This window comes from Protopterus annectens, chromosome 12.part0 (genome assembly GCF_019279795.1).
Source record: "Protopterus annectens isolate FY-2018-M chromosome 12.part0, PAN1.0, whole genome shotgun sequence".
Lineage (NCBI taxonomy): Eukaryota > Metazoa > Chordata > Ceratodontiformes > Protopteridae > Protopterus > Protopterus annectens.
Genome location: NC_056746.1, coordinates 130,285,660 through 130,312,208, shown reverse-complemented (window position 1 = coordinate 130,312,208; position 26,549 = coordinate 130,285,660).

The following is a 26,549-nucleotide window of genomic DNA, read 5'->3' as shown; positions in this document are numbered from 1 at the left end:
TTCAGAACAGTCATGGGACTGTTGCACACCCACTCATCTCTCACCTAGTATGAGACGAAGAATGCTGCCACATGTTGCCAGTGTGCTGCAACGGCATAGCTGCTGGCACATGACACATCACTCACAGACTGGCAGTCACTCATTCTCTATACACACAGGACTGTGCTGGCCTTGTATACAAGTGCAGCTTCTCACATGTAGGTATGGTTTACTTGTAAGACCTCCGCTGCAGTACTAACTTAAAATGCCAGTGCTTTGGAAATGGTTACATACACATACAGTTATCATTGTTCTTTATTAGTACAGCTTCTTTTCATTGCATGGTATAGTTCGATACATATATATAGATTTATTCATAAAACGCTGCAATGCTTTAGCTTCAGATATACAAGATCAGTGACTGATATAAAATGAAAACAACTGTAACATTTTTTTGCAGCTGCCAAAAATAACTATTTTATAAAACAATAAATACAGCATGCACACAATTAAATAAACATATGCACTGATGCACACACACACACACACACACACACACACACACACACACACACACACACACACACACACACACACACACACTCACACCTGTTTCCCGATCGTACACCCTACCTGTCTCGGCCAGGCGATCCGATCCTGTACTCGGTCCATCCTGCAGCTTCTCTGTCTGGCATGCAATAAATCCATCCTGCAGCTCCCCGATCTCGGTCCTCCATGCTGGCATAATCTGCAACTCCCATCCTAGCCCACGCATATTGTTCCACGAGATGTGAGGAGGCTGGAGCCTCCTGTTATTGGTCCAGACTGCGGGTGATGCAGTCTGGTGACCGTCTGGCTTGTGTGGTCATCACTGCACAGATCTCTGGGTTGGAAGGGAGGAGTTTACTCCCTTCCCTATCCGGACTGCCTAACTGAGCAGTCTGGAGCTCAGGAATGATTGAGCATGCGTGCTTGGTGTTCTGGTCTGCCTAACACAGCAGCCAGGAACTAAGCACGCATACGTGCAGTCCGAGATTTTTTTTTTTTATTATTTTCATGTTTTATATGTTCTATTTTTATTTTTCTATGGGGACTGCAGGGACTGGGGACTTTATTTCACAGGTGGGAGAGCTGCAGTCCTACAGTCCTATAGCCACCCCTGGTACAACATGGTGATTAGTATATCAAGCCTGAAGTCCTTTGTCAGAAAAAAAAAACACTTGGCTGCAGCTGAAATTCCATAGGGTGTTAATTTGTCATTGCATATAATCAATATAACATCCATCATGCTACTTAGATATCCAAGATCTCTTTGTAGACATCTTTTTATAAATCATTCTTACTGCTGATGAGCACATTTTATCACATTACATTAACAAAGCTAACTTGTTCTGTTCAAATTAAGTACATATGAGATCTTTACTAGTTCAGTTCCACTTGGTATAGGTTTATAGGTTTACAGGTGATTACAAGTCTATCGACTCAAGAGCCTTTTTAACCCCACCCAAGCTTATCCCAAATTTACCAACATTTTGTTGATGTGTCAGTAACACTCCATGTATGCTGTACTGATGATGTCATAACAAGACTGAAACATGTCCGTCTACAGCTTTATTGGACTGAATTTGTCCATTAATCAACTTAAAAAGAAATAAGTCATGGGCATTCAGAACCGACATATAGCTGAAACACCTGGTGTCCTTAAGGGGTCATTTGCGTATATTACATAATCCTTTTCTACAAGATATTTTAAGGAATCACACAGTGCAAACTCTAGCTTGGCTAGGTTTTTCTTGTTGTTTTTTCAAGTGTTAATCACACAAGGAATTTTTCTGTTGTGATATAGACTTGTACACATCAGGCTAACCTGTCCATTAGGAACATAGGAGTCAATCCCGCAGGTACTAAACTCGTGAACAAAAGAAAAAGAAGCTCGGACCAAAACATGGCAGCCAGAAAATAATGTCCTGAATGTAAACGGTTTATTTTATAAAAACACAATACGTTTTTGTTACGACCACTCAAGTAACTTCTTCAGAGGAATATGACAAGAGTACAATAAGGCGCCAAATTTAAACTAACATTGGCGTAATTACGTCAGTAAATGCTTAATTGAAAATTAAAAGCTGGAATTAAGTCACAACTCTATCAATCAGCATAAAAATAGTAAACACATGATTAAGAGTCACCAAACTGTCATTAACGTAATTACGCCAATGTTAGTTTAAATTTGGCGCCTTATTGTACTCTTGTCATATTCCTCTGAAGAAGTTACTTGAGTGGTCGTACAAAAACGTATTGTGTTTTTATAAAATAAACCGTTTACATTCAGGACATTATTTTCTGGCTGCCGTGTTTTGGTCCGAGTTTCTTTTTCTTTTGAATATAGGAGTCAAGCCAGGGGTGAATTTGTGATTTCCCACCTATTGATCCTAGATGCATTTGAATAGGGTTAGACATGAGTTTTGTTTCACATGGATTAGAAACCTGTTCCAAGGAAGGAGTAATCCATTAGAAACATACTGTTCCCTCATCATGTTCTGTTTATGTCACAGATTACATTTTGATCCTTAGAACAGATATTTCTGATACTGTTTGTTTTGCAGATGTACAACAAATCCATCAGTGTGGAATCAAAGGATGGCTTGCTGGCTAGGCATAGATTGCCTTGCAGCAGTCTGTAGGAGATCAAGTACAGGGATTGATCTTTGACATGGTCTGCATAGGACTTCTTGTTTACGCTCTGTCTTCTTTTTATGAGAAACGTTTTCAGTGTCTCAAGCTCATGCAAATGCCTGGTTAGGTACATGCATAACAGTGCACTGAACTTGATGACTGGTCTGATGTGAGCTGAGTACAGTAGAATAATGACCTCCTTAGATCCAGATGCTACACCCTTGCTTATAAATGTTGTAATGTAGAATGATTTTCTCACTAAAGTAGAAACATGGTGGCCTAAACTCAGGTTACTGTCAACATGTGTTTTCAGAGTCCTGATCACTGAGTATACGTTTTTGAGTGTATTACCAACATGGTAATTTCCAGGGTGGAGGACTTCCTAAAATATGCTGTTATGCATTTTTTTCACATTGAGATTTTTATTTATTTATTTATTTTTGTATTTTTCCTCCCATCCTTCCATCATTTTTATTGACCCGGCCATTGTGTCACATCTGTACTGGATCTGCTAGTCAATTTGTGCCCCCCTGGACTTATTCTGCTAAGTCTTGGGGCCAATCAAAGACCTAAGGCAATGGGACTTGGCACATCTGTGCTTCTGCTCAGGAGGGGTCTTACTTGGCTTAACCATTTACTCTCCTCCCCTTTGTGGCAATGTGGCATGGTCCTTGAGTGAGAGTGCAATTTGAGCTACCAGTGTATCATCCCACCTCCGTAGCAGCCCACCCAGGCCCACTTCTATCCACTGATCATGCCTCCTCTGGAAACATCCTGGCCTTCACCATGGATTGTCATCCAGAGATACCTCTATGCCACCCTCCCTCTGAGATTGGCATGCCCATCTCTCCCTGCCACTCTGTCAGTCACCAGAGACACTAATCAATCCGGGTCACCTGGGTCATATCAAGGGTTTATCTCTCTACACCACCACAGAGGCTTTATTCTTTCACACTGAGTTTTAGTCCTTGACTCTGGCTCCAGTTTATTGTCTGCATTAGACCCTTTTGAAGGGTATCTGTACCTTTAGGAGATTCAGTGACCAGACCTATTTTTCTGTCATCTGCAGACTTGGTCAGTGAGAGGCCCTAGCCACTTTCCTTAATTTCAGAGAATTAAATGCCAAAAAGCAGAAGATGTAGCACTGATCTCTGGGTGGGTCCACTAGTGTCTGGCCTCATTGCGGTGTCTGATTCCCATAACTTAACTGCTTGTATCCTATCAGTGAGACAGCTGGTCATCCACTAGGTGACATACAGGTTTATGGATAATTTTGCAAGTCTATCTCCTTGGCCAAGTTGAGGTAGGCAGTATGTACTGTTTTGCCCTTGTCCATATCTTTAGTGACCATCTTGAAGAAATCCAACATGTTAAGCAGGCATGACCTACCTTTGATAATACCAAACTGGGTTGTTTATACTATGACAATGCTTTGTTTCCATATTGCCAAAGGAGAAATGAAAGCTCAGACCAAGGTTCCTAGGTTACTGAATTAGAAATGTTAGATGTTGACCAGTTGAAAACACTTATATGACAATACTTTAAGAAATTATCTGGAACAGCCATAGACAGAGAATGAAATTTATAAGGATTACTGTAACTAATCTTCTTCTTTCAGCTGTTCCCAGTTAGGGGTCACCACAGCAGATCGCCTGTCCACTCATGAATGGCAGGTGAGTTTTAGAGTATTGAGTTGCCAGCCTGGCACCCAACCTTCCACAGAAGGCACACACACACAAGCACTTATGCCTAGGGCCAATTTAGAGTGTCCAATCCACCTACAGCATGTCTTTGGGATGTGGTAGGAAACCGGAGCACCCGGAGGAAACCCACGCGACCACAGGGAGGACATGCAGACTCCACACAGAAGGCACCCTAAAAGGATTACTATAACTAATATGTCATATAAATTAATAAGAATATTAACAGGACATTATAAACACATTTTTCTCTGAGCACTATAATGGCTAACTAGATACCTAACTGTAACTTCTAAACCCTTACATTAGCTACTGACCTTGTTTTATCAAAGAATTTCATATATGTTGTGCCAACTTAAAGACATTCAGATTAGAAATATATCCTTTTTACTAACATTGCCAATTGAATAACATGTTAATGTTCATTATATTTTATCTGGGACATGAGAATTGATAACAGTGCCTTACTTTTTTATCTGTAAAGGCAAAACAAATTCATATGCAACTGCATATTATATTCCTCTTAAAATGTTTCTGTAGCATCTCAAGGAATACATTTCAGTGAAACTGTGACAGAGTTATGGGCATCTCTACACTTATCATTCAGACCTTACTAAATTAATTATAATTGCAGCTATAAAGTAGTTAACTCCATGATGCAAAACGTGCAGACATACTCATAAAGAATTTCTATTACAAGAAACCTCTACAAATTTAATTTTAATTTTACACCATTACCTATTTTAAATCTTTTTTATTGAAATTTTAAGCCATCACAAACATGAACATGTATGTAAATTGCTATTGTGGGACCAAGTCACATTCTACAGATGCTAACATATTTGCATTTTCTTTGTCTGGATAACTTCATCCTGCAAAGCATAGAATATATAATCTTAAAACAAATGTAGTGTTACCTCCTAAGGTGCAAACATATAATTCTAGCCTTAGGGCTTTCTTTTTTAATATCTTTAGTCATAAGCTAGAAAACAATATCACGACAGAGGCAGACTGTACATTTTTTATTATTTACAACACAGATGAATGCATAATAACTGAATTGGATGCATTATGCTAAAAATAAAAATCACTCTTCTAACAATAACCATTCCTTCTTACACAAATCAGTCTTCTGTCTTCCCATCCCATCTTAATCAGAGAGTGGGTAATTCCAATCATTCAAATGGATTCATTCCCCAACACCATTACTATCACTATGTCAAACTGTAATGCTATAAATCACCAACATAAATGCAGTGCTTCCTTTATGCTTTCTATCAGGTATACAAGTATACAAATAGTCATGTCCAGTCTATTACCCTAAGAGAATATAACTTGGAAAGCACCTTTTTGCCTTTGCCTCCCATAACCATTCTTTATTTAATTCTCATCCTTCCAATGTCTCATCATGTAGTCATTGTTTTCCATTTTTTTATGAATAAGAATTAATGTATTAGCAGCCTTGTGTAAGCCACCTACTTAAGTTGCCCTCATAAATCTCTTTGCATCATTGCCTGCATCACATCCCTGTCAAGTAAATACCCCAGAATATGACATTCATAGAACAATATCCAGCGTACTGCACACATATATAATTTCAATCTTTAAAAGTATTTTTCTAGACAACTCCTAGTATTTCTTCCTTCAATGCAGTATTCAGTTAAATCCACCACTCAAGATAATCAGTAGAGGTACGGCATACATAATAATGTTTAGCTGGTAAACTTTCAGACAGACTCCATTCTTAATTTTGAATTTGAAAATAAAAACCCAAGTACCATAACAATTATTTAACACTCTTCCTTCTATCACAAGACTAACATATTTAGAAAGGTACTCCCAACACACCATGGACAGCAATATTTTTATTTTTATACCACACAGGAATATCTGTATTAAATAACTAAATTCAATCTACTTGCTTTACTGAAGTAAAAGCTAATACCAAAGGGCTCTGGCTGACTAAGTTTGCAAATGACTGCAAGGTAGGAGCAGTCATTGAATCCCTCGATGACTTAACCGCCATTCTACATGAAGGTTGGCCTCAAATAAATAATTTGCACCAGAATCATGGATTGAAACTCTTCTTCTTCTTCTTCCGGCTTTTCCCAGTTAGGGGTCGCCACAGCGGATCTCCTGTCCGCTCATGATTGGCAGTGGAGTTTTACAGTGTCAAGTTGCCAGTCCAGCACCCAACCTTCCACAGAAGGCACACACATGTACACAGTCACACCTTGGGCCAATTTAGAGTGTCCAATTCACCTACAGCATGTCTTTGGGAATCATGGATTGAAACTAAATGCCAAAAAATGCATTTTTGCATCCTTTGGGAAATCATCAGTCCCAAAGAAATACCACATTAACAATAATCCCCTAAGAACTGACCTAGTTTCTCAGAAGTCAGGAACTTTTGTAGACAGTGACCTAACGTTTGACCAGTATGCGTCCATTATTGTAATAAAGTCTTTCAATATTGCACAACTTATAAACAAAGGGTTTGTGCCAAGATCTATGGATGTCACTGTTCCCCTTTACTCAGCCATCATTAGGCCAATCATTGAATATAATGCCCCCCTTTGGCATGTATCTTCCCAGGCACATGCAACAGCAGGAACACTCACAGAAATACCTTACTAAAAGGATACAAGGCCTAAGCAACATGGCCTACATTGACCGACTCAAAGTCTTGTCACTATACTCAGTATCCTAAAGACTGCTGACGTGTATCTAGAATATGAGACATCCTTCAGCCTGATACTGATAGATTTACTGCACATCAGCAACTCAAATGGCATCAGAAATACTAGGTCTAGGGATCTAAACCTCTTCTGCAGCATCAACAGAATGCAGGGACAGGTACATCTCATAGAGGATACCACTGCTCTGGATTAGACTCCTCATTCACATAAAACAAAGTTCATCTCTGTCCATATTCAAGCACAACTTAGATCTATGGATGGGAAATAGAAATTTTACCCCAGGACTGTCTCCTGTACTACTAATGCTTTACCCCCATGCATGGGGCCCCTCAAATTATCTACGGTATGATCTCACTTATTCTCATTAGAGGTAATATATAATGATCAACCATTGGATGAGTAAGGTCAATCTCTAACCAAATAGGATAGGTTAATTCAAGCACAAAAAGGGAAATTGGCTAGGCTTAAAAGGACCCATGATGACAGCTAGCCTGGTAATTACCTATAATCATATAAACTCATAAAATAGTTAGCCATCTCCATCTTAAAATAGTCTGTGATAAACGGCAGCACTATATACTACAATAAGCTTAAGAATAATTCTTTTAATTAGTGACATTTATTTTCAGAATAGTCACAGCATTCAAAACACGATATGTAGAGTAACATAAAACAAATTTTCCATTTCACCCAGCCATATAAAATGGCTTCTTTAATTTCGAATGCTGCTTTACAAGAGGCAGCATTGTGTATCCATTAACTTATGCATCTTCATTTCCTTCTCTCATCCTGCAAATAAAGTGAAAGACCTTCTCTCGACCCTTGGAGTATGGTATGCATGTATTCTGTGAATCTCATATCTTCCAAAAAAATAATTGCCGCCACATTCAAAATGTCCATTCAAAAATGTTTTAATTTCTAGCAGGCCACAATTTATAATCTGCCTCTTAGCAGTCCAATGTCTATTCAAGTTGAAATGTTTATTCTCACAAGTCATCTTATTCCTGCTACAATACACATAAGCTGCCTCCCTATTTTTTTTCAGATCCTGCCAGATAGCAAAATGTATATAATCTATCTCTGTGTATACATATGGCAAATACATAGGTAAATCTCAGCACTCTAACCGTCACCTCCTATCTATTCACAAACATTTTTAACATTCAATAAGCAAAACAAACAAAAAAAACTATTTAGATAGAAACATCAGTCTATATTTTAATTTCTATCATTTAAATTTCTTAAAAGCCTCATCAAACTGAAGTTGCTGCAGAGATGTGGCCTCTGAAGCTATGGTATTCAAACCTCAGTTGTCACAATGGCCACAGCCATTGTCCTTGTTCATTTTTATGCCAAGATAATAGCTGGGAATAACTATTGGTTTCATAAATCTCAGATCATTTGGGGCCAACAGCAAACTAATCACTTTTTCAACACCCAGTAAGAACTTTGCAAATTCTTTCCATTGAGCAGTCTTATTCAACAAATTAAAGCATGTTATAAGGACTCATTTTGTTTCACAAACCTTATTTTGTATTGAAACCAGCTGCTATTCCACATATTCCATCTGTTCAACAGTTGCTGTTTCCTTATCTTCAGTTTTGTTAACCTGCTTAATCATGCAAAATGTCAGCAACATCCACTTAAGCTATTTTAGCACATACTCAGCCAACAATTCAGTTAACTCCACGTTATAGCTAATATTCCTCAGTTTTTCTTCACTTCTTTAACATTTACTATCATCATACTTTTGATCAACACTGATTTTCTTGCACCATCAAAACAGAATTTTCTACCCTGTTTGCCATTATTTCACAGGTGATACCTTCACCCAGTGTGAATGATGAATGCAGTGACCTTGCTTAACTTGAAAACAAAAAAGTGCAGAAGCTACAAATAAAGGTGGTTGCTTTGGATAATAGAAGCAGACAATACAACGTAAAAATAACTGGCACTTTAGAGAGCACAAAAGTTCAGGAACTATGAGACTTCATAGAAAAAATGTTCAGAGAAGGGACACAAATACCACCAAGTTTTATCGTTAGAGCAGAATGGATCCATTGAGCTTTAAAACTCAAACTTGTTTTAAACAACCCCTGACACTTGCTCACAGCACTCAGTTTATTTCCAGCAAGAGAATGTTTCATGAAATACATCAGAAAAAAAAGAATTTTCCAGTGGCAGCACAATCATACTAAATTCATAGAGGATTAATCAGCAGAACTCTATCGGTGTCATATGAATCCAGACTATGTAAAGAAAAAGTTAACAGAAGTAGGATTTGGTATGACAATAATTTATTCTGTTACATTGCTAATTTCTGCTTGGGACATGATAAGAAGGTTTAGTGACATAGCAGCTGTATGGAGGCTCTACAACGATGAAAAAGAAAAAAGAGATGGTACTTCATGGAAGTGGCTTGAACATATTATGATATATAATGAAATGGAATGGGAAGCAAACAAAGCTATGCCATATGATCTGTCTACAAGGAAGAAAGCTCGTCAAGGGGAAATCTGAAATGAAGATACAGATAAGGTGGAGGAAAGCCATTTGAGGAAATCACAATGGTGGGGATTTAATAAACTCTATGTAGGAATAGTGTAAGTCCTACACGGAAGGTACCATGGCCATGTTTGTGGCTCCCCCTCAGCAGTGCACCTTGCATATTAATGAAGGTGCACTACTGCGAGAGAGATGTGTAACAGGGTTAAAGAATCTGTGGAGGGGGTGTTACAGTGTCTGGAGATGAGTAACACACCCCCTGCACTGTCAATTTGCTGGATGGCACTGAAATATAAAAGTTGTATATGTTTTTATTTATTTTTTTTTCTTTTGTGTGTGTTTGCATGGTGAGGCACTTAGCGATTGACATGTGCCAGACATCTAAAAATTGAAAATGGATACTTTTAATTTTCATATAAAAGGTCAAGTTTAAGCATAGCTGAGTGTAGGAGCAGGGTGGTGCTCAGCAGTGCATAAACGTAGATGAGAGCTATATAGAAATGTATAGCAGTTGTTAACATATCCATGTAGCTGAATGGTTAGAATCACAGCCTTACAGTAGGTGCATGGTTTGAATGCACAGACAGGCCATTCAGCTTTTATATTTGATAGCAATATTTTATTATTTATTTATTTTTTTATAAATGTATTTACTAATATTTTTTAGCCTGATTAGTCCAGCTGGGCCAAAAGCCCATTTTCAGTGGAGACCCAAGGAGAAAAGATCCATTCGCACACAAGTTTACAATACATAAAATTCACACCCCGAGATAAGGAAATTAAAATGCATAAGGTCGGGAAATATAGAAGTAAAATACATACACATAATAATAAAGTAGTCGTAATGAACAAATAATTTTATATTATTTTTTTTATTTTTTAAAAAGCTCTGCTAAGCATTGCTAAGCCAAGCCAAGCAATGCTTAAACAGGAGCTGTTTTAGCACTGTTTAGCAATGAGCAGCTCTGCTGAGTTGGTTTGGGCGCTGCTAGCAAATCCTGTTTAAGCAGTCCTCATCTCAGGTAAACTGTTTTGTGCACTGCTAAGCATTGCTAGGCATTGCCAGTTTAAGCACTGCTCGGCTGAGTTCAGTGGGTTTGTGTGGTGCTAAGCAAAGTGCTGCATTTTTAAAAATGGCCCAGTTGTGGCAAAGGGTGGGAAAACAACCTTATTTGAGTGCAACAGGCAGGAATACAGCTGGTTTCTGTTGGAGTTTGATCTTGGGAGAGACTATGGCAGGTGTTGTTGAGGGTGCGTGCTTCCAGGTGCAGCGGTGGGGCATTCTGGAGTCCAGGGTCATGGTTGGACTCCTCTTAAAAGACCATGACATCTGGCTGCTGAAGGGCCAGTACCAGGGGAAGGAATACAAATTAGAGGCCTAGGATTGGCTGGCATGCAACTTCACCAGTGCAACTGGTATCCCCTGCACAGGTGAGCAGGTGCGTCACCATTTTGATGACCTGAAGCATAGGAAGGGGGATTGCTTGTCCTCTTGGATCCACGATGCCCAGGATGACAATGCCTCACAAGTTTGTAAGTATTGTTAACATTGTTTTACCAATTACTAATCTGCATATGTGATAAACAGGTATGCATAATGGTGTGTCTCTCTCCCCACAGTAGCAGTAGAGAGACCCCGCAACCTGGAGGCCCATGCAGGGCACCTGGCTAGGTTGCGCTGAGAGTGTGGTGAGTACAGATGTATCTTGCAATCTATATTCAAATAAACAAGAAAGATTACAGTGGTAACAGTCAGCATTTCTGAGTGTGCAACAATGAATGCAGTCATAGGCATGGACTGATATAACTGAGTAATGCCAGGTACAGTGCAATAAAGATGAAAGCATGATACCTGATAATGTTAAGGAAAAAAGTTTCTACTGCATTAATAATGTTAAGGAAATAAAGTTCAACTGCATGAATAATGTTAAGGAAATAAAGTTCCACTGCATTCATAATTTCAAGGAAATAAAGTTCAACTTTAGGGGTTAGTAGGGTGGCCTAATGGTTAAGGTGTTTGCCTTACAAACACAAGGTGCAGGGTTTGAGTCTCACAAGGGATAATTGGCTTGGCTTAAAATGGTTCACAAGGGCAGTTTGCCTAGTGCTAATCTATGAACCTATGAACTGCATTCATAATGTTAAGGAAATAAAGTTTCTACTGCATTACTTATGGAATTACAGCTGTATTGCAACACCTGCATTATAAGAAGTGTCCATGAATAAAGAATGCTACATTTATACCAATCACTGCACAATGTCACCCATAATAAAGCTGTGTTGTGCAAATATGTGTGTATTTTGTGCTGTTGGTCATGAAATTGAGTAGTACAACTGCTGAATGTAAAAACAGGAATAATACCATAATGTGAATGAAAGTTATCTACTAAATAAGTGTTTTGCTAAACTGTAGATGTGGACCTGTACTACAAGATATACTGCATTATTATATTTGTTCTGCACTAAGATCTGAACCTAGAATAGGAACGGCCAAAGTATATAGTCTATATGTCAGGACTGTCTCATGTTAATCATTGCATTTCAGCTGTATTTATCCCTGATCTTAGTTCCATTGCTGCAGGCAAGTATGAAACTGTAATAGCTGTAGACTGCAAACATACCATCTAAAACTTTGTATGGGACAGGTAGCCAACCCAGCACTCTGATATGGTCTGTACACAGCACACATAGTTCCACCCATTAGGGGTTAACTGTCTACACATGCATTCTATGTATTAATGCACAGTTCACTTACTATCTGTGTCATGCATGAATCTCATGCGTGTGTGTTCAAGTGTCACTGCAGTCTTGTATAACATTCTACCTCTATTACCAGGTCACAGTTTGTTACCAGGTAAGTTCTAGGTACATATCAGTCAATCAATATTCAGCAGTGGCTCAGTAGCTCAGTTTGAAAAGCAGTAGGTATGATGTACATTTTGTCACACACAGACAGTGGCTCAAATCCAGAGACAACTACTACTAAATATTTATAGAAACAGTTATGTTTTGTTTACAAATGTTCTCCCCACAGGAATTACAGGCAAATAAATGGCTGTAGTAGTTGTGCAAATGGGTTACTAATTTGTGTGTTCAGGTATACCAGAGTGTTAATAGCATTGCTCAGCAGGGTGATAAGACATCAGTATATTAAAAATCAAGAAGTACATTACTAATACAGGTTAATAAAACAAATAAAACTATTTAATCCTGGTACACCTGTATGCCTGGTGAGTCTGTGAATGTCTGCTGATAGTCTAACCCCATGCCTGCCAAGGACGGCATGATAAGCATAACATTTCTGTACTGTGCACGTTACATGCCTCTCAAGTGTCATACTGTCACTGACTGTGAACACTGATGCCAAATCCCTTGGAGACAGATTTAACATACATTTGATTTATGTCAATAGCACAGTCACACTACATCAGTCGACAGTACACCTTGGTACTCATATATATTATATTTCCCTGACATATAATAGTCTCTTGTAGTTGTGTACTGTTCCATGCAGATAACTTGAGAGGTATGTAGGTGTTATAGAAACTATAGGGCACTGTTATACATAAAGTAAGAGCAGACCTGTAGAGTATACCAGAGTACTGTTGCAAACAATATAGCCTATACTGGTAGTAATGTAATGTCCTTCTCTCTCCCCCACCCCTTATCTGCAATAGGTATGGCTTACTTTTAACATATGTTTTTCTCAAAATGTTATTTTGGGCCTTGTATTTTATTATTGTTATATAGTACCATGGTTGCATACTAACATAACTTGTTGAATTACCTATGTTGTTGGCCTTTTGACATAACTGCTACTTGCATGCTGTTACAATACTGACTGTTGTACCACTTATTGTTGTGTTCCATATGCTATGCAGTGTTATGTTACTAGGTTAATTGGAACAACCTGGCATGCTGTCATAACTGACAATTAAATGTTCTATTCATTACTAACCTATACACTTTGAAAAACCTCAACACCATAACTCAACTGGGTAGGCCAGTTCCTGCTGATCTGCCTACCAGACCTCAACTGAACATGGCACCAGGTCCAAGCATGTCTGTGGCCCAACCTGGAGCTGCCCCCTCTACTGGTCCTGTACCACTTATGGGTGGAACTGCCTCAGGGGATGGGGCCAATCCCCTCTGGCAGTGGGTGAGGAGAGGGAGTTGTCACTCAACAACAGCTACCAGGCACGGTGTGTAGGATTTTGCATCAAGGGTTTGACCATTGATTGCGTGGGATTAAGGGCAGACTGGCCAACCTGGAGGGGCAGGCTGTCCCTGTGCCCAGCCCCCAGCACAGTCACCTTCAGGGCAGTGAAGGAGCAGTGGTGACTGCCAATGGGAGGGGAGCTCAGTCCCACTACTGTCATCTGGGGCACATGACTCTCCGATTAACAACATACTCACCATCCAAGCTGTTTAACTTTTCATGTGTCATACACTGCCCCTGTCTGCTGCCTTGTCTGTCTTGTCTGTTTGCAAATGCTACCTTGTCTACCCAAATTACTTCCCCACATGTACTTATATCATTTTCCCAACAATACACTCTCTCCTTAAAAAAAGGGGCATCTGTCCCACAAAAAAATATCACCCCAAGCATAGCTCTCCATTTTGCCCCCACATGCACTACCCACATTCAATCATTACAGCAATTAATCAACACAGTTATGTCACCCACACACCTATCTCTGGGATGTGAGGCTCCAAATTCCAAATTGTCCAGAACCTGCACAGCTGTTGCTGTACAAGAAATGGGGAGCTATGGTCCTTTCCTACACCCATCCTAAATATCCCTACCTGTCTTTCACATTATTTTCCCCCACTTACCCCCATTTCACCACTTTCCTATCTCTCCCTTTTTCTTTGATTTTTTGGAAATAGCGGGGGTTTAAGCAGAGCTAAGTGCCGCACCACGTCATGCAAACGCACACAAACCCACTTAAAGCTGCTTAGAACTGCTTTACTCACCTTCTGTCTTTCTGACATTGTTATGCACATCAGCAAAATGATTACCCCTGCCTGGGACCCTACCAGCTAGGACATAGTGAAGTAGCCCACTAGGCCACTCAGCTCTGAAGAATATCAGGTGTTTTGATACACATATCTGAGTATCAGTGATGAACATCATCAAAAAATTCACCCCTGCCAAGTCTAAAACCCAGGACTCTGTCAACTACAATATAGTGCATTAGCCCACTAGGCCACTCAGCTCTAAAGAATAGCAGCTGTTTCCATACACATATCCTGAGTGCCAGTGACACACTGCTTGTACATATAATGGGGGAAATGACAGTGTTCTTGGGACTGTGATGCACATGCCAAACAAGTACACAGCCAAATAAATGCTGATGGATGTACATGAGGCCTAGGATATCAGTTAGAGATGACAACTGCACAAACTGTTGCAGAATGTCCACAGTTGTGCCACCTACTTTTGTCACAATTGTCACAAAACCTATTCTGTGTGCTGAAGTACTGGCAAGTCAGTACAGATTGAGATTAGAAAATCATGACAGACAGTTCAGTGTCACACATCATACGCATCTGAACACACACGTTCATGCCAATCCTGTGTAACAGACTGTATGCATGCACATATGTCTTGCAAATACACATGCTATAGTATTGACTCAGTAGCTCAATCTGTTACATTCCTAGCATGCTTTACATTTTGCTACCCACAGTCCTGGCTGCCATTCCAGTCTGTTGCACATCAACTACATGATTGTCAATACAACAAATAACTGACTGAGATGTGCAATTTTAAGCAAAACCAGATGCTGGTATGGTAGTCATTCCTAGCATGCTGTACATTTTGCCTCCCACAGTCCTGGCATCCATTCCAGTTTGTTGCATGTCAGGTACATGCTTGTCAAAACAACAAATACATGACCGAGCCCTGCAATTTCAAGCAGTCACTGCCATCAATATTAGCACGGCAAAGGCCTGTAAGTTGAGATACACTTCACAAATATGCATAGGCATACTAAATGTCACCTATCACTCTCTGGATGGCACTATTACATAACATATGTCCCTGAGGTACATGCCTCAACTGGACTGTTATGGATACCATCACCCTGCCTATGCTGTGACAACACAGCTGACAGTGGTCTCCACTGACATATACAGCTTGATGTCTCCCAGTGTGTTCATAATCCCCAGTATGACACCTGGCCAGAATGCAACAGCTGCAGCCTGCACCATATGTGGCAGTATATTCACCTACCTGTTACAGACCTACCATACCTCTCAAACACCTAGAAAATGGGATCCACACAACACCCATACAGAAAGGGGTGGGGGTGGGCAAGTGACAGGGACATGTGTCTTAGTCTTCCCCTATAAACATACACAGCTGATAGACCAGCAGCTACTGCAGAAGTATGCATATTCTAATGCAAATGATATATGACACTCACATCTATCAGTCCACTTACTGACCTCAACCCACATTGTTAAACAGTAAACTGCCACATAATCAGAAAATCTGTTCATAATGCCCAAACATAACATGCCAAACTGTGGACATACCACATAAATCTGAACAGTGGACAGTATTTTTACTTACTCTCTGTGATGCTGTAGTCCCCACACCTTGATAATGTACATCTCACAGGCCAGAAAAAGGGCCAAGGCCTACATATAGGCCTTAAATATAGCACTGTGGTGCTATGCCATTGGATAAGGAAAATGCAACCCAGCTGTTCTGGATGTAATTAGCAAGTGTGAGCCACAGATTGGTGCACAGACAATCACCTGTTCATAAGCATTACCTACAAAAGGTAACCTGCTGCCTATGGTAACAGGTCTGTGACTTTCTTTACAAAGACAGACTGCGAGAACTTAAGCATTATACTACATGATTTCTGAACATAAAGGAGAACAGCACTATACCAGGTAGGTACTAGATGTCCCCATGTAATGGGATGCAGATGGGAGGATGCAGTAATGGGGAATAGGGATTACAACAGTAGGTCTGTAGCACATATCTTGGAATGATATGTTGCTGTTATTCAGCTGTCTGGCACCTACAGGCTTCCCTTTTGGCTCTGTCTGCTGTGACATAGATCACAGCTCTGGCCCTCTGAGTTCCTCAAACAATGGTCAGCTCATGTATGAATGCTACTGGATTGTATTTTAGACAATAATGATAGTAAGCACTGGTAGATACAGCTGGCATATCACATGATGCACTGTCAGTCAGCTCCTCTCAGTCAGTGAATGTCACACAGGCATACTTCAGACATTGTACAGGTGTCCTTGACTGTTCCTGATGTACTCTGGCTAGGACACTGTGTACTCCACACATGTATTCCATCGCTTGAGTGCTATGCCTAGCATACTTGTTGACTCCCTACAGCAGGACAGCAGATTATAGCCAGTAGTAGTGAGGGGACACAGGCCCAGCCTCAGTGACAGAGTGTACACATCAAGCATACAACATAAGGGAATGAATACAGTACGAGATATTAATGTACCATAACTGTTTTCTGAGGGGTCCAGCATGTGACAGCCAGTTTACCAACAATCTGGGAACAAACATTACATATTATCCAACTGTTTGCCACACATCCACATTTGTCTGGCAGAGGGTCCACATATATCAGCACATGTACACATTCTGCAAAGATCTGTGTACTGCGGATTTTGGACACCTACACAGAGGATATCCCATAGCACATTTGCAGTGCTGTCTGTCATTGGGTCACATACATGTTGCTGGACTATCCCCATACACTTGTAGTAACACTCGCCTATTTGTCGAATGGTGGCTGTATGACATGGTACTGGGACATCACCCATAGGGACACACCACAGTAGATGGCAGTGATGGGTGTGGAGACATGACAACACAGTCCATCACAGCACACAGGGCCATAACCAGTATACCTAGGATTATAGGATGTTACTAGGCTATTGGTCCTGAGGCCCTCATAAACCTAGCTCAGAGTTTAAGCAAGTCAGCACCCAATTCACCAGTTCATCAGGGTCAAAGGTGGTATCCAAAGCATGTATGACCTGTTTACCATCCAGTTATCCAGGTTTTGCTTAAAAAGGGGTAAAGAGGTACTCTGCCTAATGTGGACAGGGTGTCCATTCCACAGCTGAGTGGGTGTGTGGGACACACATCTGACCTGTCAACAAGTCCTGTTGAAGTCACAGACCAGGTTGAGAGCACGTGTGCAGGTTACTTGACTGGAGCTTGAGTTGCAGATGTGCAGTAGTCCCATCAAGCTGGAGTCTATGATCACCTTGTATGCCACACAGAGATCACCCCAGAGGAGTCTGTATGAAACTGGGTAGAGGGATGGCCTTTTAGCATATCTGTGTATGGTAGATGTTTGAAGCCCTGGTATTTCCTGGGGAGGAACCTCTGTGGTCTCCCCATCTGCTGCATGTGCTTTGCAAGGTACATGATGAAAGGGGCATTATACTCAATAATGGGCCTTATTAGGGAGGAATACAGGGATGTTATGACCCCCATGTCCCTGGATAAGATACCCTTACGTATGAGGTGGGCCATGTAAAAGGCTTTCCTTACAAAGAAAGCAACATGGTGGTGAAATGTCATGTTCCCATAAACCTGTGTTCCCAAATCCCTCACAATTGATTGCATGCTTAGGATGTTGCTAGTAATGTGATAATTTGTGGGGACATCACTCTCCCCAAAGGGGATGATGCTGCATTTTGTGGTATGCAGCCTGAGGCTTTGTGTCTGCCACCACTCATGTGTCTTCATGAGACCCTCTTTGTGGATGTCCACATCACTAAAGGATTTGGTGACAGCACTCAGCATCCAGTCTTCTGCAAATGTGGTCAGCCATAGCCCACTGGTTGTGCCCTGCACCTCAGAAGACTATATTACACACTTAACATGATGCCTCAAGACAGGGTAGCATCCTTTTTACTATGTATGTGAGTCAGAGTGAGGTGTCAGTCCCTAGGTCCCTAGGATGTCAGTGCATGTGCTATGCATTGCCTGTTTGTCAAGGCCAGGGCATACTGGGCACACCTAAGTCTGCCTACAGGGACAGGCTCAGGGGGTTCATCTTCTGAGTCTCCCTGTGGCTGTGGGGACCTTGGCACTGGTGTGGGGTTGTATGTCCCTTCTCTGTGATATTCCTGCCACAGCTGTTTCCACAAGATCATATTGTGTAGCATAGCACATACTGTGAACATATGTGCCCATATGGCCGGAGAGTACTGCAGGGCTCCACCAGATATATTGAGGCAGGGGAACCATGACTTAAGCAGCCCAAACACATGCTCTACGATGTTCCTAGTTTGTGCATGTGCCTCATTATGGCGTTCTTCAGTAGGAGTGTGTGCATTTCTGATGGGTGTCATCATCCACAGTTCCAGTGCATAGCCAGCACTCCCCAGTAGATGGCCATACAGGATGTCCCCTCTGGCATATGTCTGGAACAGCTGTGATGCATGCCAGATGTGGGAGTTGTGATAACTGTTAGGGCTGCCAGCACACACATTCATGATAATGCCCTGGGCATTGCACATGAGCTGGCAGTTGATGGAGTGATACCCCATGCGGCTGACATAGACTCTACCCTCATCCCCAGGTGGTGCTTTGATGTAGACATGAGTGCAGTCTATGGCACCCAGTACCTCAGGGTATTGTGCTACATGGTAGAAAAGATGCATATTGCTGGCCCTCTCCTCAGGTGTGCGGGGTAAATATATGTGTTCACTGGCATGTGTTTGCATGGCAGCCAGGAACTGGTGGAGTTCCCTGGATGCAGATGCCTGTGAGACCCCAATCATGTCCCCAGTAATCTTAGAAAAGTACCTTTAGCTAGTATTCTAAGGGCTACACATACCTTTGTTTCCACTGGGATGGGTCCCCATCTGTTGGATCTGGGTCTGAGTTGAGGTTGGCAAAGCTCAGTGAATTCTTGTAGTATGTTCTTGTCCACCCTACAATTCTTTATTGTCTCCAGCTCATGTAGCCCTGGGCCTGAGCACTCTTCTCCTTCTCAGTCTGGGCCTATTGTCAGCATCAGCACCAACACTGACCTCAGCCTTTAGCACATACAGATGTAGCAGAGTAGCAGCATCCCCTATCATTTTGTCTGTTAAAATTGCCACGTGTGTACTCCGATGGTGCAGAGTATGTGGGAAAATCAGATTGAAGGGTGTATGCATACTTTATAGTGGTGTGCTGCAGATGCAATCCTGTGTGATTATCTGACTATGATGCATTCCACCTGCCAGGTCTACCATTGAAGGTTTTGAATGGCTCAGTGTCAGTGGAACAAGGGCTTATCAGTAATTTATAGTTAATTGGTTTTCCCAGGCTATTTCCTTGTATTTTTTTTTAATTCCTTTCATTGTTAAGCACTGGAGTGCGGCGCGCAGCCCCACAGCATTAGTATAAACAGTGCTCAGCAGTTTAGACACATCCCCATGCACTCACATGCTCAGCTTTACTAACCTAGCTAAAACACACTCGGCAGGGCTAAACACAGCTTAGCAGCACTGGACACACCTTCCTGCTTAGCTGTGCTTAGCTAAGAGCAAACAGGCGCCACTGAGCACCAATCCGCTTAAACACACCGTGACACACCTTATTTTGATGTCAACTACCTGACCTACTAATACTAACACAATTCTAGCCCTACATGGGTTTTATCTGTGGACACAGTAGCCCAATTTTGCTATTCAGTAACCCCAGCTCATTTGCATACAGATCCTTACATATTCCCTGGATACTTCACTAGTCCAGGGTCTGCCTCCTTAGCAACCACTGAGACCTGCCATTGTATACTATGCATGCAGGGCACTATAATGTATTATTTTTGCAAATGTCTTATTTTCCATTTTTCAATATTCTAATTATTTATTTATTTTTTGGCATTATAGCATATTTGGGCATTGCTGTGCGGAACACAAACATAATATGTGTATTAGAAAAATGTATATTTTACAATTATTTGCATTGCTTTTTGGTCTCACTGGGCATAGTTTGGCCTACATTGCAATATCCAACTTTCTTTTGGGGCTTTTATAGCCCCTGTTTATTTTTTCATTTCTGCATACGGTTACTTTCCGTGTACATTTCTGACACCAACACACCTCCTATATGGGTACAGTGCAGCTTGTTGGATTGAAAATCAACTTTATTTGCATAGATTTCACCTGCTTATGAGGTGGTTTGCATTCCATGGACACTTCTGTGTCCGCATGTTCGTGCATGCCCCCCTGCTCTGTTTGCTGGATCACTCAGCTGCCAGTTTCCATGTTGGGGCAATGCCACTATGGTGAAAATACTTATTGCATGTATGGCAACTGCAAGGCTTCAAAACACCTGAAGTATAGTTCAAAAAAACAAAGCCAGCAGACAATGGCAAACTGTGAATTTATTGTACTCCTATGAACACATAGGTAGTCAAAACAACAAACTGGTTTCGGCTAATACTGATACTTAGGATCAGTGTTGAAGGCTAAGTATCAGTATTAGCCAAAACCGGTTTGTTGTTTTGACTACCTATGTGTTCATAGGGGTACAATAAATTCACAGTTTGCCATTGTCTGCTGGCTTCATTTTTTTGGGCTATGCCACTATGCCTACATGGAAAATCACTCTGTGTAGGCTTTACTGAATTCCCCCTAATGTCTATAATGTCCATCAGAAGTCAAGGACATCAGAGACATGTTGCATAGTGGTCACATCATGCCAGATAAGCAGATATCACAAAATAGAGCACATAACCATAAAATGTTACGATTACAAATGCAGATAAGTTGGCCAGGGAACACCACCACAAAAAAAAAAAAATGGAGGCTTTATTACACACCGCCAATGCAGATCCAGTAGTTAGATGATGTAGAGGAAATCTACACAGACAGTTGTGGAGAGAAGAAAAGCAATCAGACTCAGATACACAAAATGAATAGTGTTGTCATACCAAAGCAGGGCTACAAAAACAAGATCATGTCAGGGAATCCCCACAACCTAGTCAAGATGCAACCCATCAGAAAAGAAAAGAGACTTTCATAGATAAGTAAGTCTAATCGATAGAGGAGTAAAACAGAACAATGATGCTGTGAAAATATGCTGGAACTGTACAGCGATATAAATTAAAGGGTCTACTTTGTTTGATAGCAAACACATTTCACTGAAACTCATTTCATCGAAGCCTCATTTTGCAGAAAATGAATTGCCTGAGCACAATTCACTGAAAGCTCACTTCACTGAAAACACATTTGACTGAAACTCATTTAATCTAAAAAGGTATATGTCCTGTTCCCCACTGTAGTGCAATCCTGGAGTTAGTATATATAGTAAGTGGAGTGGGGTGGGGGTACAGCCCCCCACATTGGGTGTTGTGGGTGGTGTAGCCCCCCACCTATTTTAAATGTAAACCATAGACATGAATACTTACAAGTCAAATGAGTAACTCTTTGCAGAAGATAATATATACACATCTATGTGGGGGCTACTCCCCCACACCCCCCACCCACCCTTACTATATATACTAACTCCAGGATCGTACTACAGTGAAGAACAGGGCATATACCTTTTTTAGACGAAATGAGTTTCAGTCAAATGAGTTTTCACTGAAAAGAGCTTTCACTGAATTGTGCTCAGGCAATTCATTTTCCGTGAAATGAGACTTCGACGGGATGAGGGTCAGTTAAATGTGTTTTCTATCAAACAATACTATATTCAAGATATTCTTTTGAACAAATAAGCAAATAAACCGTGATTTCACTGAGTGTATGATTTTAACATAAATATGTGACCCTGGCTAACCAGGGATGCAGTTCTTTTTATTTAGCAGTAAAGAGGATCAATAAATGGTACAAAAATTATTACAAATAGAAACAGTCATTCATTCTTCATTTGTTAACCTTTATAGAAGGTAGCTATTTTATTTGTTTCAAATTCTTTACTGATAAAAATGAAGGGGGTAAATATAGCAGACACTTACTCATGTACAGAATGCAGTACACTGGATTACTTTCTTATAGGTAATAGAGACAGAAAGAAAATGATGCAGGCAGACATTTCAGATAGATATATTTCATATCATGACCCTCTACTCTTAACAATAACTAGAGACCAAAACTGGAATAGAAAAGGTATATGGAAATCAGCTTGGTATTAATGGAAAACAAAGAAACAACAGGAAAAGTTAAAAGAGGAGATACAGCAAGTGATAATGGACAATGAAACTGGAAATGAAAGCTTATATAATTTATGGTGGCCAGAGTAAGGTGGCACTAAAGGCCCATTTACTGGTACAGGAAGGAAAGAAAAGAAGAATATTATCAAATAAATAACAGGAAAAGGCAGGAATATTAAAAGAACTGCAGGATTTACTTTCAAGAAAATATATTGATAGACCTCCTCTGCTGAAGGCGATATACATTTTGAAGGGTGAACTAGAATAGCAAACTTTAACACAAACAGAGAAAGAATGCATAACCAGAAACAATTTCTGTTTGGATATAAGATGACAAGATTGCAAAGCATATTGCATCATGGGAATATAAAGAACAATACAAAGAACAATATATAAATTGCATAAAGGGAAGTAAAGGTTAAATATTGAGATTTTTTTTGATTATATGAATTTGATGAATTAATTTTTCCATAAAATTGAGAACGATCTTCAAGAAGAAATACCGAAGCTTAAAAATTATATATCTAGTCTACCATCTTTTAATGACTATATCCCTGTATATAATGAAGTGCTGGAATGTTTATCTTTATATGATATAGGAGTCTACCATCTTTTAATGACTATATCCCTGTATATAATGAAGTGCTGGAATGTTTATGTTTATATGATATAGGAGGTGGCATTTTTAAAAAAAGAACTGGAAGTGGCCAACAGACATAAAGTAATGAGGAACATTAAGGACTTTAATTCCGGTAATATTTTTTCTTGGCCAAAAGAATCTGCAATTAAAGGACAAGAGCATTTGAATATATCACATCAATGTTCTATGTATGAACTTGATAATGTGACTTCAACAACACAAACATGCCCTCATAACAAATAACATAATGATCCATCTCCAGGCTCTGGAACCTCTGCACAGCCCAGTGGTAATACAACTCAAAATGCATCTCTAACCCCTACTCTTCAGAAAACGCCTATGGAAAGTAGAAATAAACCTCAGTTTTTTTTTTTTTAATGCCATCTCCTATACATCCAAACCTGCTTGAGAAAGTAACCAATCACCAGTGTGTTCTTTCCAGAGGGAGGTCACAAAGAAGAGGAGGAGAAGGAAAATGTTGCAATGGATCACAGACATGCAGCAGTACACATCGCATGCAATGCTAACTAAGGATAAGAATGCTGTTATAAATTTATCAAATTTAGAGTTAACTGCTGCTGACATTAGTTTACTGAACCGTGGCCTGAAATTTATGTCCTCATCTACTTGTAATATTGTTAATGCACTTACAGCTTTAAAAATGTCTGCACGTAATTTGAATTTAAAGTTGACATTTAGTGAGTCTCAGTCAATTGATTCATAGGTATGTAAGAAACCCAGTACATTTATACCATATAGTAACCCAATTATCAGTGAATTTCATGATATTTGTGAATGCCAGATTCATTTATTGTATGAAAAATATAGTTTTGTTAAAATGTACAATCTTTCTAAGGATGAATCTGATGCACTTAGTAGGTTGTTGGAGAATGATGAAATAATAATTAAACAAGCTGATAAGGGTGGAGCGATTGTAGTTATGAATCGTATTGATTATGTAAATTTCATGAATGAACTTTTATCTGACCAAAGTGCTTTTAAGAAAATAACGAACTATGATAACGATGATGTTTCTAGATATATTTATAACATCGATAGGTGTATTTATGACCTGCAAGTCATAAATATTAATGTTGAACTTTATAATTTTTTAACTGTTTCTTGTCCCATTATTCCAGTTTTATATAGCTCTTTGACCCACCCCCCATGAGACCGATTGTCTCTGGGAGGGGCTGGACAACAGAACCTGTTTCTTGCTACTTACAAAAGGTCTTAAGTAAATATTTGGTTCATGTAAAAAGTTTCATTAGAGATTCAGGTGATTTTTTTTAACTAAACTGTTTGACTGGTGTAAGATAAATCCAGACTATGATTTTATCTTTGTAATACTTGACATAAAGTTACTTTTCACAGTAAGTCTGAATCAATGTGGAGTGAATGTCATCAGACAGTTATGTAACCATACCTGTTTAAAAGCAAGGGAAATTGAGACATTATGTGAATTATTAGAGAATGTTTTAGAAAACAATGTTTTTATGTTTGTCAACTTTTTTATCAAACTACAGGGGTGGCGATGGGCACTCCTGTATCGAATACATATGCAAACCTTATATTAAGCGTATTGGAAGATGAACATGTTTTTAATGGCCCTGATGTATACAATAATAAGGTCACTTTCTTTAAGTGTTTTGTTGACAATGCATTTTTGATTTGGACAGGTTTTGAGGATGAACTTGATGATTTTGTTAATTATTTAAACTGTACAACTGACTTCTTAGAGTTTAAAAGGACCTGGTCAAGGAATGAAAATGAATTTCTAGGTATTAGATTACAAACTGAAAACAAAGAAATTAAAACCAGCATATATAGGAAACCTATACATGCCAATAGATAGCTACATAGAAACAGTATGCATGCTGGGTATGTATTTAAGGGTAATGTTAGAAGTCAATGTTTGTGTGTGAGTCTCTTAAAATACAGATGAAGCAACTTGTATAGATTAAATAAATGAGATAATTGCTGAGTTTAAGGAGATGGGGTTATAACCAAGGTTCTCTTGATGGTATTAGAGATAAAATATTAAAAGAGAGGGGAGGTAAAGCCCAACCATAATTTTGCCCTAACGGTGGGACATATTATACAGCTAATGCTGATAATAAAAATGAAGGACCCTTTCATTATATTACGACTTACAGCAGATGTACAGATTCTGTTAGGGATGTGATTAATAATAATTATTGTGTTTTAAATACTCTGACAGAACTTCAGAAATGTATTGATATAAAACCAACATTTGCATATAAGAATTGTTCTAATCTTAAGAGTTATATCGAGCACCCTATAAAAAATTTGTAACTTTCCCCATGTTTGACTGCTCTTGTGATTCCATTTGCAAAGAAGATTCTTTTGCACATCCTGTAACTGGTAAAACCTATCTGTTTAAATGATCTGCTATGTGTAATAGCGTCTGTGTTACTTATTTAGTAACATGTAGGTAAATCTGTGAGTAAACTAAAAGAAAGGATTACTGAGCATAAGTGTGAAATACATAGAGGGGTTTTAACCAATGCATTACCTAAGCATATAGCTGATAGGGGCGTGAATAATAGCTTGAGATTTAGAGTGACTGAGAATGTTTTAAAATATCCCAGGGGTGGTGACATTAATAATAAACTTGATCTTAGGAAATTTGATGGGATTATATGTATGCAAGCTGATTGTGCACCAGGGATTAATAAAATGATTAGTCTTAAACCTGTACTTAGATGGAAGCAGTACATTTTAAAGTAAGGAGTTTTTATGTGCTTTTTAATTTAATGATTAATTAGTGATGTCATTAATTACTACTTTGAGTGGATTGGTTAGGCTGTGTCTTATGACCAATATAAAGTAATATTTATTGTTAAATTTTATGTGACTCTTTACACGCTGATGAAGGACTTTTTATCCAAAAGCTTTGTTGTTGTTTTTGTTTTTTAACAAAAATAGTAATTTCAGCATTGCAGAGTCTGCCTTTAGTATGTTTTACTTTTCTTGGATTTTTGACTCAGCTTTATTGCAGATTGTATCCTGTGTTTTCTTGCATTAAATATTGAGATTGCCAGAGTCAGTATGGGAAGCCTTTAAAATCATACTTTGAAGAAATATGTAAAATGGCTAAGGGGGAGGCGGATAAGAAAATTGCTTCAGAATGCACCCACCAGCAAGTGAGTTACTAAGGAAGATTACGCTA